We start from the raw sequence: 13,684 nt of genomic DNA, 5'->3' as shown, positions 1-13,684 counted from the left end.
GTGAGCCCGAACATCTATGGGATGTTAACTCGCATCACATTAATGTGACTTCACAGTGTTGAACTAACAGGGGACATTAATGGATACAAAGAAGGGCGGCGCGAATGGTCCACAAGTCTGCTGGACACATGGAAGTGTATCACGATCCTATAGGAATCGCGAATTAAAACACACACAGATATCATTCTTCCTGCGATCCATATGTGAATGGAACGGGAGAAATGTCTAACTGTTTGTACAGTGGGATCTACCAACACCGACTCAAAGGAAGGCCTCGGCGCTTGTTCGTGACGTCACGTCAGCTAGGCACGGCGAACGCCAGGTCTGTTGCAGGCATACTCATAATAGTGGTGTCTCCCTCCATGACACAGGGAAATGTGAAACTATTGCCGGCAGTTTACTAACACACAGAGATTTCTGCAGTCAATTAATTGTGCAATTCATTACACTTCTTAACAAATAGTGTATTCCTGAACTTAAATTTCCACCTGTTTTAAGGATTGACATACAAAAACAACTACATGGTCCAGCAGCAACAGAATTCGTGCTTCTTTACCTTATTTGTAAATCTGAGGAAGTACCGTTTGTAGTGGGTTGCTTTTACAAGAAACTGTGAGCATATTGGTGCTCTTCTTTAGGTATCTTGGTTTACTATGGGCTGAGGAGCACTGAATGTTAATGAAATATCTTACGATTGTACACGTTAGGGGAGGGGGTGGGGCACAGAACAAGAGGCAAAAGAGAGATACTGGATTTATCAAATAAAACTTTTTTATTTTATAAAGTTTCCCCTTTCAGTTGCAGGAGGGGAATATTTATCTTTTCTAATGTGCATGTTTAAAAAAGTTTAAGCTCAGCAGTATTTTCGATGTATGAAGCTATTTTGTTTCCTGTTTAGAATTCCTTTCGTTGAAAACGACTGTAATCTAATGAATGGCAACAGTTGGACATTTACACATGTAAATTAGTTCACATTTCCAGTGACGATGTCAAACGAAAATGAGTAAATAAATAAAAGAAACGATTTCACTGTAAGGGGGTTGGGGTAAGTTTCTACAGCAAAATGGATCAAGTAAATATAGTTACTTGAATGTAAAATTTCCGAAGCTTGCAATGGGTCAAAGCGTCTTCTCATATTGATCTACGTTTGTTTCGACAGGATTCAGTAATACAGAACTGTGATCTTCATTTGTAGCTTTACGATGGTAAGAAAATCTTTCATCTAAATAAAACTGCAGAATCCAAAACAATACCAAACATTTTGTCCAAAAATAAGAGCTTTATAGTGATAAGCACGCCCAGGCGTTTCTGCCTGCAACAGGCCTGGCGTTCGCCGTGTATAGCTTACGTGACGTCACCAACAACCGCCGAGGCCTTCCTATTAGTCGGTGTTGGATCTACCCTCTGCTATTCACTTCACGAAGCAAACAACTTCAGCCAAGATGGCTGTTTTTCAGCATTTGTTCAGATTATCGGTTGAGAAAACTAACGAGGAGATCACAGCAAGTGGAATCTCCCGATTTCCCGGAAACTTTTCTCGGTGGAAGAGGATGAAAATAAGCGAACATATGCGTCGCCTTACCTGTTAATGCTAAACCGAGTAAAGGACGGTCCATATTTCCGCAATAATTTACATACCTTTTATCGCGCGGTTCACAACCATGCCTTGTTCGTGTTTCGTCAGTAGTGCTGCTTGTGAGCTAGCTCGAGTTTGTTTACTTACGCGTAGGGACTTGTCTTCGAGTCCGAATGCATCGACCATCACGGGGTTTTCCCATCGCCAAAAGTAGAACTGTTTATAAGGGCCGAAATGCGTCTCCCGCCGCAAGATGTTCTCAGAACTCATTTTTCTATTCTGCGCCAACTCTGAAATCAGCCGGCACCAGCGTCGACTCCTGTCGACGATGCGATGGACATTTGGCCTGTGGCACCTGCACTGCCGCCGGAGGAAGTACAGCGGACGACGGTCATCAGCAGATGCAAGCTGTGTGTCCCGACCCCATGTTTGTTGATTATTGAGCTGTACCGTCCGTTTTTTTGTTGTCTGGCCGCACGTCGGTCGACAGCCGTCGGCGTTCGACACGCAACAACACGTTAGGAAGCAACGGTCACCGGGGAAACGAAAGCGACAGCGCTGTGCGCTGTGCCCCTTTCTGATGACTGCGTCTATCGGATGTGCGCACAGGATACCGACCCTAGAAAAGAAATGACACTACGTCGAACCTGACTCCGCGCGATGCTCTCAGTGTTCGGAATTTATGTGGTGTAACGTTTCTACGATCGGTATCAACCAAGAAATGCACCGAAACTACCACAAAAACAAACGTAAAATGAACTTTATTAATTAATACTGAGCAGAAAGAGGATGAACGGAGGACCCAGTACCAGACACTGATCAGGAAGAAGCTGCCAAAGGAAGATCAGAGAACAGTGGAAGAAGAATGGGGAGATTTTAAGAGGGCTCTAGTTGAGGCAGCTGAGACTGTGTGCGGAAGAACTAGCACAAAGAGGAGAAGTAAGGAAACTCCATGGTGGAACAACATATGTATAGAGGCAGTACTTCGAAAGAACAAAGCCTTCAGAGAATGGTTCCAGACCCGAACAGAGGAAGCTAGGGTAAAATATAAGGAAAGCAAGAAAGCGGCACAGACCATAGTAAGGGCGGAGAAGAAGAAGTGGATGGAAAAATGGACAAGAATGTTAGAAGAGGACAGTGAAGGGAACAAAAAAGTACTTTACACCATGGTAAGAAATAAGAGGAATGACAGAAGCGAGTGCCTGAGGATCATGGATAATAATGGAAGAGTTGTGGAGGAAATGCATGAGCTCAAAAAGATTTGGAAGGAGTACTTTGAAGATCTGTTGAATGCCGCCAAGCGGGTAACTAACAGCGATGGAGAGCCTAAGGCAGCAGACGATTATAATAGTGGGGAAACTGATGATCTAACTTGGAATGAAGTGGAAGAAGCCATAAAGAGGATGAAAGGGGGCAAGGCACCAGGTTGGGACGAAGTAACAGTGGATATGATACGAGCAGCAGGAGAAGTAGGAACCCAGTGGCTATACAGAGTGCTGAGGGTGGTGTGGAAGGAGAACAGAATTCCTGAGGATTGGAAGAAAGGAATTATAGTCCCGATCTTCAAGAAAGGGGATAAAAGGAGATGTGAGAACTACAGAGGAATCACCCTGCTATGCCACTGTGGAAAAATCTATGAAAAGATCCTGGAGAAGAGAATAAGAAGCAGTATTGAAAGTAGACTGCAAGAGGAGCAGTATGGTTTCAGACCGGGAAGATCAACAACGGACGTCATATTGCGGTAAGGCAACTGCAGGAAAGGCACTATGAGTACGGGAAGGACTTAATCATGGCCTTTTTAGATATTGAGAAGGCGTATGACAGTATCTATAGGGACATGCTCTGGGATGTGCTGAACGCAAAAGGGATAGATGAAGAGATAACACGAAAAGTCAGAAAAATGTATGAGGGAAGTGAGAGTTGTGTGAAAGTGGGGAGGGAACGTACTGCATGGTTCAAGCTGGAAAATGGGCTGCGACAGGGAAATGCACTTTCGCCTTTATTGTTTATTATTGTTATGGATGAAATCCTACAGCAAGTATCAGATGCAATTGGAGATCATAAAATGAAAGCAGTGCTTTTTGCCGATGACATGTTATGGGGAAATTGCGAGAAGGAGGTGCAAGAGCAGTTAGATGTATGGGAGGCAACGGCAGCACAATATGGAATGCATTTCTCTGCAAAGAAAAGTGAAATAACTGTCACAACAAAGAAGAAGAATAGGCCAAATGTGGATATAACTTGTGGAGGGGAAAAACTACAAGTGGTAGAGAACTTCAAGTACCTGGGAAGCATGATTGAAAGTAAGGGGGGAAACGCGATGGAAATAAATGAAAGGTGCAGAAAAGCAGGGAAGTTCTACAAATGCATTAGGGGGCTTATTTGGAGCAAGGAGGTGCCACAGAAATCCAAGGGAATTATATACCGAACCTACTTTGTCCCCATATTGGCGTACGGAAGTGAGACATGGGTAATGCACAAAAGCGACAAAAGTAGAATACAGGCTAGTGAAATGAAGTTCCAGAGGAGCAGGTTGAGTGTAACAAGACGAGACAGATTGCGAAATGTGTATGTGAGGGAAAGACTAAAGGAGGAACCAGTACAGGACAGGATAGAAAAATCAAGACCGCAGTGGTATGGACACATGAAGAGAATGGATGAGGGAAGAATTCCAAAGAGGATGTTTGATCTGCAACTGGAGGGGAAGAGGCCCAGAGGAAGACCAAGAGATAGATGGGTGAAAAGAGTGAAGGAATGTGTGATGAGAAGAGGAGAGAACTGGACGAAGGTGGAAGAGGGGGAATGGTGGAAAGACAGAACACGATGGAGAGGCTTGCGTTCCCGACAGACCCAGCCAGTGGCTGGAAACTGTCCAAGATGATGATGACTGAGCAGTGTATCGACTCGTGCTACACTTTGTGTTTAAATTGCATTGGTTTTCCTTTTCTTCCCCTGACATGTTTGTTTGATATGATGTCTGTCATTAAGTGGCTGCTTGGTTGTCTTTTCCGTCTGTCATCGATATCTGCATTTTTGCTTCCGGGAAACTGCTATGGAGGAAGTGAGATCTTTGACCGGTGGTAACTTCGTGTGGTGGCGCCGAAGTAGGGGCGTACGCTCAGACAGTCTGGTGGACACGGGAGGGCAGTGTGGCTCGCTTGCGCGGACCAGGCGTGGTCGGTTGTACCGAGTCGCCAAGTGATGTATGTCGGTTGTGTGTAACAAGCGGTTGGAGTTGACGGAAGAGCTCCCCGCGGGTTGGTTGCATACAAAATCACCTTGGTGGGACGTTAACAAGCTTTCCAAGTCCTCCGTTTCAACCCTGGAGTTTAAAAAGGAGACACCCAACATGAAAGAGCGGTCACTACCCGTCAACGTTGCAGAGAAGACGTGAACTCCGGTGACAGACTGTGTTGTCGCGTGACCGTGGCGGGCTGGGTACACGGGCGACGCGTGCGAGGTCGTGTACTGCTTGTTCGAGCATAATTGCAAGTTAAGTTAGTGGAAGGTTTAATCATTAAGTAATAGGTGGCGTAACCAGTGTCTCTTCTGCCTTATGGCCTCTTGCGATCGGGTTTCCTGTCCCCGGAACCGGTGTAATTGAAGACAGTGATCTTTCCTCCTCCTCTCGTTACTGCCCGATGGGAGGTGTGGTTTTGGCAGTTTAATTGTTTCGCTGTTCTGTCGTGTGTTATGAGTAAATTCATGCTTCTTGTTCGTTGAGCATGTGGTTGCTCATTCAGGACCGTGTGGTGTAATGTTTACTTGCACGAAGTTAGCTCTAATTCTGTCAGCAAGTTAAGCCATTTTATTACAAGTTTTCGCTGGCTAAAAGTCGGTGCAGTGACCAGCCTGAGAATGGAAATTGTGTTTACGGGCGTATTTAAATTGTTCAGTATTCTGCCTAGCCTGAGTATCCCTGAGTGGGTGATTTGTGGCCGCCTTACACGAGTCCGTCAGATCTGTTATGTTCTAATGATATTCCAGGACACTTTTGTTTAAAAACCTTTTAAATGTCTCCATTCCTTTATTGCCATTAATCGTGTGGTTGCTGAGACCTGTGATTTTTTTTTTTTTTTTTGTAATGGCGGTGTTGGTAGCTTCACTACCTCACCGTACTTTATTAACAAAGTTCTCTATTTACTTTAGTAGCCTGTTACTAATGTTCTTTAAATTTTTTAAAACTGTTGTGTTGCTATAAATTACTTGATTGCCGTTAGCGGCGTGTTTAAAAGGCTGTTTATTGCCGTACTGCTAGTTTCTGTAAGATATGAATAAAACATTTGTGTGTGAAAATCTCAACTCGACAGTAAATTACTAGAAATTTGGCCCCGTTTCCCAACTTGCGGTGTGGCTTGTAGTAACCGTAACCACTGTGTGTGTCTAATACATTGAAGCACCAAAGAAACTGGCATAGGCATGCGTATTCAATTACAGAGATATGCAAACAGGCAGAATACGATGCTGCCGCCGCCCGTTCAAAATGGTTCAAATGGCTCTGAGCACTATGCGACTTAACTTCTGAGGTCATCAGTCACCTAGAACTTAGAACTAATTAAACCTAACTAACATAAGGACATCACACACATCCATGCCCGAGGCAGGATTCGAGCCTGCGACCTTAGCGGTCGCTTGGTTCCAGACTGTAGCGCCTAGAACTGCACGACCCCTCCGGCGGCGGCAACACCCGTATAAGACAAGCGTCTGCTACAATGGCAGGTTATCACGATTTAAATGAGTCTGAACGTGGTGTTATAGTCGGCGCACAAGTGGTGGGACACAGCATCTCCGAGGTAGCGATGAAGTGGGGACTATCCCGTACGACTGTTTCACGAGTGTACCGAGAATATCAGGAATCCGGTAAAACATCAAATCTCCGACATCGCTGTTGCCAGAAAAAGATCCTGCAAGAAAGGGACCAACGACGACTGAAGAGAATCGTTCAACGTGACAGAAGTGCTATGTCCGGAAATTGCTGCAGATTAACAGTGCTTGACCATCAACAAGTGTCAGCATGCGAACCATTCAACGAAACATCATCGATAGGGGCTTTTGGTGCCGAAGGCCCACTTATGCACCCTTGATGACTCCAAGACACAAAGCGATACGCTTCGCCTGGGCCCGTCGACACCGACATTGAAACGTTGACGACTGGAAACATGTTGCCTGGGCGGACGAGTATCTTTTCAAATTATATCGAACTGATGGACCTGCACGAGTATGGAGACTACCTCATGAATCCATGGACCCTGCATGTCAGCAGGGGACTGTTCAAGTTGGTGGAGACTCTGTAACGGTTTGAGGCGTGTGGAGCTGGAGTGATATGGGACCCCTGATACGTCTACCTACGACTCTCATATGTGATACGTACGTAAGCATCCTGTCTGATCACTTGCATCTATTCATATCCATTGTCCATTCCGACGGACTTGGGCAAATCCAGCAGGACAAGGCGACACCCTACATTTCCGGAATTGCTACAGAGTGGCTCTAGGAACATTTTCTGAATTTAAACACCTCCGCTGGCCACCAAACTCCCCAGATATGTACATTATTTTGCACATCTGGGAAGTCTTGCAACGTGCTGTTCAAAAGAGACCTCCATCCCCTCGTACTCTTACGGATTTATGGACAGCCCTGCAGGATTCATGGTGTAAGTTCTCTCCAGCACTACTTCAGACATCAGTCGAGCCAATGCCATGTCGTGTTGCGGCACTTCTGCTTGCTCGCGAGGGCCCTACATGATATTAGGCAAATGTACCGTCTTTTTCGTTTTCAGTACATAAGAACTGATGTAAGAATGAAATAGAAGAACGTTAGAATTGAAAAAGATTGTAACTGCTAAAATAGCCTACACACATATTACGTAATGTATCACACTTATTGTGAAACCCCGTTGTAATATCACAGTTAATATAACGCCCTTGTACCTCCTAATTTAATAAGAACCATTCGTGCAGTATTCTTCATAAACGGCACACTGTATTACAGCAGCCAAGTAGATCTGCTATTGCCGAACATTGTTTGAATACTGGTCGCCCTATGTTATATAACAATACCGAGAGATTGGCATGCACGTCTAGCTGCTGGGACAGTGTTATTAAGGAAGCAGTTGAGATTAAATTAGCGAGCCACCTTGTAGACAGGGATGGAGGTTTTTTGTTTAAACTCTGCTTGGAATCCTGCTCTCTCCCTTGTCAAAAAACAGAGGGACAGAGTCAATGTTACCTCACCTGCTAGTTCGTAGTCTTTCAATATCGATACCTCTGACTTTGGTCGTCTTTGGTGGCACTAATGTTCTCTGTGTGTGTGTATGTTTATGTTTTCTTTCCTAAATTACTCCAAGAACCGATGTCTTAAATTTACTTGTACATCACCTGTCCGTTGCAGTTTGTACCTTGAAAATGGCGGGGTGTACTCCCGCCGAAATATCGGGGGTCGCTGTAAATATTACCTGCCTGAATTCCGGTAAGTAGTTTAAAACCGCCAATATTTTCTCCTACGTACATGTGTTAATAAGCACATCTTAAAGACATTCGGAACAACGTTACGAAGGAGTTGTATTGCATTTACCTCTCGCAGTTGAATTACTTTAACTGGAGTGTAAATTAGGTGATTAATACAGAGTATCAATTTTGTATTGATGAAGTAATATGACACGTGATGGCTATTTAATTACTTGAGGTGAATGGAATTTTTCAGTTGGATAAGGAACTACGCAGTGTCAGTGAAGTGGAAGTGTAGGTTATCGGTATCCTTCAGACAGGTCGGAACTTCGGCATGAGAGACGAAAGTGCATCATACGGACAGATAATAGAGCAATGGCTGCCCAATAAGCGACGACAATATGAGCCCTGAACAACAATACGTGAAGAAGTGTAGTCATGGATCATTCCTGAGGCTTCTACTGTGTAGAGCCAGAGCCAGCTGGGACTTCCGTGGCGTCCATTTATGAGTATCGCTTCTGTTTATGACGGTGAGATCGATGCCAATGTATACGTAGAGGGCCTTGTGCAACGTCGCGGGATGCAGCGATTTCCAAGATCCATACCTCACCGACTACTGGTGTTGAGAACTGCTGGCTATGAAAACAGAAGTGATTTGGTAATTGTTGAAGGGAGGCTGTATGCTTGCCAGTATGTGCTTTGAGTTCTTTCACCGTCCTTCCTATCACCAGACTAGAAACAACTCACCTGATGATGTGCTGCTCTCTGAGCCGTGATACGTTGGATTCTTCTTAACGTACTGCGGTTCTATGGACTCCAGAATGAAATTAATTGGACAACAAAGAGAACGGGGTGGAGCTACAGACCATTAAGAGACAGCTAAAAGAAAAGCAGATATATTCGCTTAAATACATTGTAATGAGGAACAGTCTCGATATAATAAGGTGGTAACCAACCATTCAAAAATTTCGAACTACACAGGTGACCTACAGGTTTGCTGTGGGCCGAGCCAGAATTACGATTAAAGACACAAAATATGAACAAAGACAACGTGAACTTTTCTAGTCGCTAGAGAGGGTATCGATGCAGCTTAACAAACATGAACGCCAGATTTCGAATCATAAGTTGTGGTGAAGAGTCAGGAGCGGAAACACGTTGCGATTTCATGGACTGGGGCAGCATGACAAAGGCTACCGAATTAACATTGATCAAACCGATTATCTACATCTTGAACTGAGTCGGCTTCGCTATGGACATTCAATCGTGAATGATTCGCTCAAAACTGGGCGTAATGGTGTCTGGTTGCTCCCATGGCGGTGAAAACGAACACATGCAGCTCCAATTGATGTACACTGTCGCATTTCTGCTGGTCATGAAATAAAGCCTGCAATGTACCGCCACGAACTTACCCTACCAACACTGCCACGAACTGAGGGCGAGAGGGTGACTCTCAGTACACGCTTTATGCTTCCTTCGATAGCAAAAGGTCGCTGCTGCCAACATGAGCGAGGGCGGAAATACCGACAGTCGCTTAGACTTTCAGCCGAGGGCTCTTCGGCCCTCCCAAGCACAGGTTGATGTTACTGGGGTACGCCAGCCGTCTGGCTGTTGGAGAAGCCGTCATCCCTTCGCGCAACCGCCATCTTGGCTTGGGTCTTCGAAACTAACGGCTTCTGGATCTTCCACAGTTCTACACCATTTTCACCAATTTATGAATTAAATGACTGGTGAGCTCAGAAATTTCTCCGTCACCACCATTTCATTGTAGTAACGTGCTCAGGGAAGCTCCCTCTGGCTACAGACGGATTGAGATAATTATTGTTAACGAATAATTGAGTGAATTTTAGTAAAAGGACATGCAACCCACTGCCTACAACCACTGAACTCTTAACTCGATCACTTTAGAGACTCCAACATGTGCCCTAAACGGTACCGGATGCCGTATTCCAACAAGATACTGCGAGACGCCGCAGTGCAGCTCACAACAGATACTCCTTGAGGGAACGTATGGATGACTGATGTCCCTGGTCCCATGACTTCACACCCACGGAGCGTTTCTAAGATCTTGTCCATGACTTTGGTCATTTTTAATTTGGCCACTGTGAATATTTCATTCTTTAGCAAACGCTACAATTTAAAAACAGCGGGCTGCGGGTACAAATTATGGAGTACTGACTATTTGACCATGTGACTACCAGACGATGACTGGCATACATTATCACCTATTTAAATATTTTACCATGTGCTTAAGTACGCAATTCTTGTAATATTTAACTTGATCGCTAATCACCAATATTGTAGCAGTAAACTTGACACATGAAGGCCACAATGATGTCTTTTGAAAAGGAATGACTGCTCCACTCTATCAATGCAGTTTGCTGACCAGGTTACAAGCACTACATTGAAGAGGTAAAGCGTACCGGAAATGAATGCCATCACTATTACAGTTCTTCCAGCAAGATAATGGCTGTACGAACTCGGCGTTAAATTTCTTACATTACTTTTGATCTGCGTTTCTCAGCATTTTTTCCTTTGTTGCCCACTACATTTCAAACTTTCGTGACACCTATAAATGTAGGGGACTGATGACCTCAGAAGTTAAGTCCCATAGTGCTCAGAGCCATTTTAACCAACCTATAAATGTATTTTTTTTTCTCATGTACACATGAGATACATACAATACATTTTTATGACGGAACGACTGTGAGATACTAATTTATTACTCCTAGAACGGATTTGATGATAAACTTTCTTATGTTCTAGATATTTTATCGGTGGAAGATTAGAGGACATTAAAACTGTCACGACACACCTCACACGTATTCGCGACGCACCAATATGTTGTGACACTGCACTTGAGGAACGCTGCTTTTGATCACAGCCATTTCTGTCCGGATCAAGATGTTTTAACCCTGTCAGCTATAAAAATAAGTAGTTTAGATCAGAACGGTACATTGATACTCAGACGTTACAACGAACACAGGTAATTCGTTCTGAGTGCAAAAGCCTTAACACCAATATGAGAAAGGCTCCCAGAAGAGCAAACATCAGCACAGTAAGTTCCTAAAATTTTACGTTGCACTATTTTAAACTACCATCAGTTTCGGGAAAGTGTCAGTAATGAGGGGTACACATATGTGCAACTTCCTTGACTATGATGATATTTTTTATTTGTATGAGTGGAAGAAGTGTTCCTTCGCCACTGATATACAGCATCATCAAAAACGCTGTAAAAAACGAACCACTGCCTCGGAATGATGCCAGATTCGAACATAATATTATCGAAGAAAGAGTAACATTACGGAAGCAAAACAAAAATATTAGCGAAAATTTTACCATTACATGGCACTATAAGCGTCAGAAAAAGCAAAATAAAAAACGCGTGTTGCACGGATGTTCCTCAGTGCGTCTGAGGCGTTATGCATGACTGACTCAATGTAGGATGAGGCGCTGCTGGTAAAGCTCTTTTACAAGAACGGTGACTGTACTCCAGTAGGTCTGCAGAGGTTCCGAACACTCCCCATGTCACCAAGAGTCTGGAGAAAATGATTACCAAATTAGATAAGAAACTTTTGTTTGAAATGCATTGTTTGATCCGGAGTCAGCGATAGATGTGGCCACTGCAAAGCAGGAGGGGTCGAGCGATGGTTTGCTAACATGCGATGCACAGTAAATTGCCCGAACTTCTGGACATCCTTGTGAGCATGGTGTATAAAGTCCTATTAAACGTCCTGCATTGCTATCCATACAAAATTACTCACGTTCAGGATCTGCTTCTTACTGACCTGACGAAAGTTCGCTCTGTAATTTATTGCTCGCCTGGACGTGGCCATTTAATGGTCATGGAACATTCTGTGGACAGACGAAGCACATTTGCAAGAACATGCCGAAACAATGAAACGCAGAATATGGCCAGTGGAAAATCCGGTCGCACGTCAGCCGGTACCGCTTTATTCTGCAAAGGTAAACGTGTTGTGCGCGGGGAGGCATCGTTTATCGTAGGGCGATATTGTTTCGACGAAATCGGTCCCGTCACCTGTACCGTCACAATTGAACTCTGTGCGAGTCTTCTGAGCACTAACAACATTCCAACCCATCGATAGCGTGGATACGTTGGTAGGGTAATTTTTATGCAAGAAGGAGCTCCTCGACATAATGCATATCCAGTGAAACGGCTGCTGCAGAGGCATTTGGTGGATGGTAGAGTTATCAACCGTCATTTCCCTCCACTCTGACCGTCATAAGTACCTGATTTTATTCCGTGTGACTTCTGGCTATAGGGTTATTTGCTGTGTTCAGTTACAAACGTAAATCAATCGAAGACAGTGCATCGCGCGACGAATTCTGAATGTGAACCTTCAGACATTCCGATCTGTTGCGGACGTGCTGTATCTTGATTTCACTTGTGACAGAAGACGGTGAAGAGCACATTGAACATGTCTCGCTACAGTCTCAAGACAACTACAAAACGATTTCATTGTTGCTTTTTATGCGGTTTTTGGCGTCAAGACAAAAACCTGTTTTTCTCATCCGATGTGGTACGACCTCGCCATGGTGGATGTGGTTAGCTAATTAACAATTCCACGACTGGTGAATGCCAAAGTTTTGCTGTCATCCATATTGCACACATGGCGGATTTAATGTGCAACTCACACCACAGCCGTCGTACTGCGATTCATTTGTAATTCGCAGCCGCACCTCTTATGTAATGCTAGTTGCAGAGACATCTAGAGGAAAAATTTTCGTTACTTTTTTTTTCTTAACATAACGTTGACCCCTTCTTCGATAGAACTCCCTTTTAATTTGACCTCGTTCTGAAAAGCGGTTTTTTACAGCTTTTTGAAACCAGAACTTCAATTGTAATCACCCTGTTAGTCAATGTCTGTACCTTTTTACACGTGCCAGCCACCTGAAGTCTTTCGACTGAAATTACACCGTCGTGGTAGAAAAGATGGAAGACAGCAATGATAATTTTCAATGTACATGCACCTCTACTCTTTTAAACCACTACGAACACCTTGGCAAAGGCTACTTCACATTGTACCACTTACTGAGGCGTCTTGCCACTCATTTTGCGTATGGAGTGGGGGGGGGGGGGGGGGAAACGATTGTTTAAATGGCTTTGCGCCAACTGCAATCAGTGCGATCGGGTCTTCACGGTCTCCGCGGGTGAAATACGTAGATGGTTGTATTGTATTCTTAGATTCCTCACCTAACGCTTGTAAGTAGTGAGCTACCTGATTTCTGTCTAAAACATCCGCAAGTTGCAAAACGCTCTTCCTGTGACGGTAAGTGCTGCCTCTCTTTCTATCCCCCATTTGCGCTGCCCGCATCTCGTGGTCGTGCGGTAGCGTTCTCGCTTCCCACGCCCGGGTTCCCGGGTTCGATTCCCGGCGGGGTCAGGGATTTTCTCTGCCTCGTGATGGCTGGGTGTTGTGTGCTGTCCTTAGGTTAGTTAGGTTTAAGTAGTTCTAAGTTCTAGGGGACTTATGACCACAGCAGTTGAGTCCCATAGTGCTCAGAGCCATTTTTTTTTTGAACCCATTTGTGCTATTTGGTAAGTGTCCCACTTACTGGAACAATGTCAGAGGATGCGTCGCACGAATACTTTGTAAGCAAACTACTTTGTAGACTAATGGGAATGTGCCAGCATCCCACCAAA

This window comes from Schistocerca piceifrons, chromosome 2 (genome assembly GCF_021461385.2).
Source record: "Schistocerca piceifrons isolate TAMUIC-IGC-003096 chromosome 2, iqSchPice1.1, whole genome shotgun sequence".
NCBI lineage: Eukaryota > Metazoa > Arthropoda > Insecta > Orthoptera > Acrididae > Schistocerca > Schistocerca piceifrons.
The sequence above is the reverse complement of the archived record's forward strand: the minus strand, read 5'-3'. Positions refer to the sequence as shown.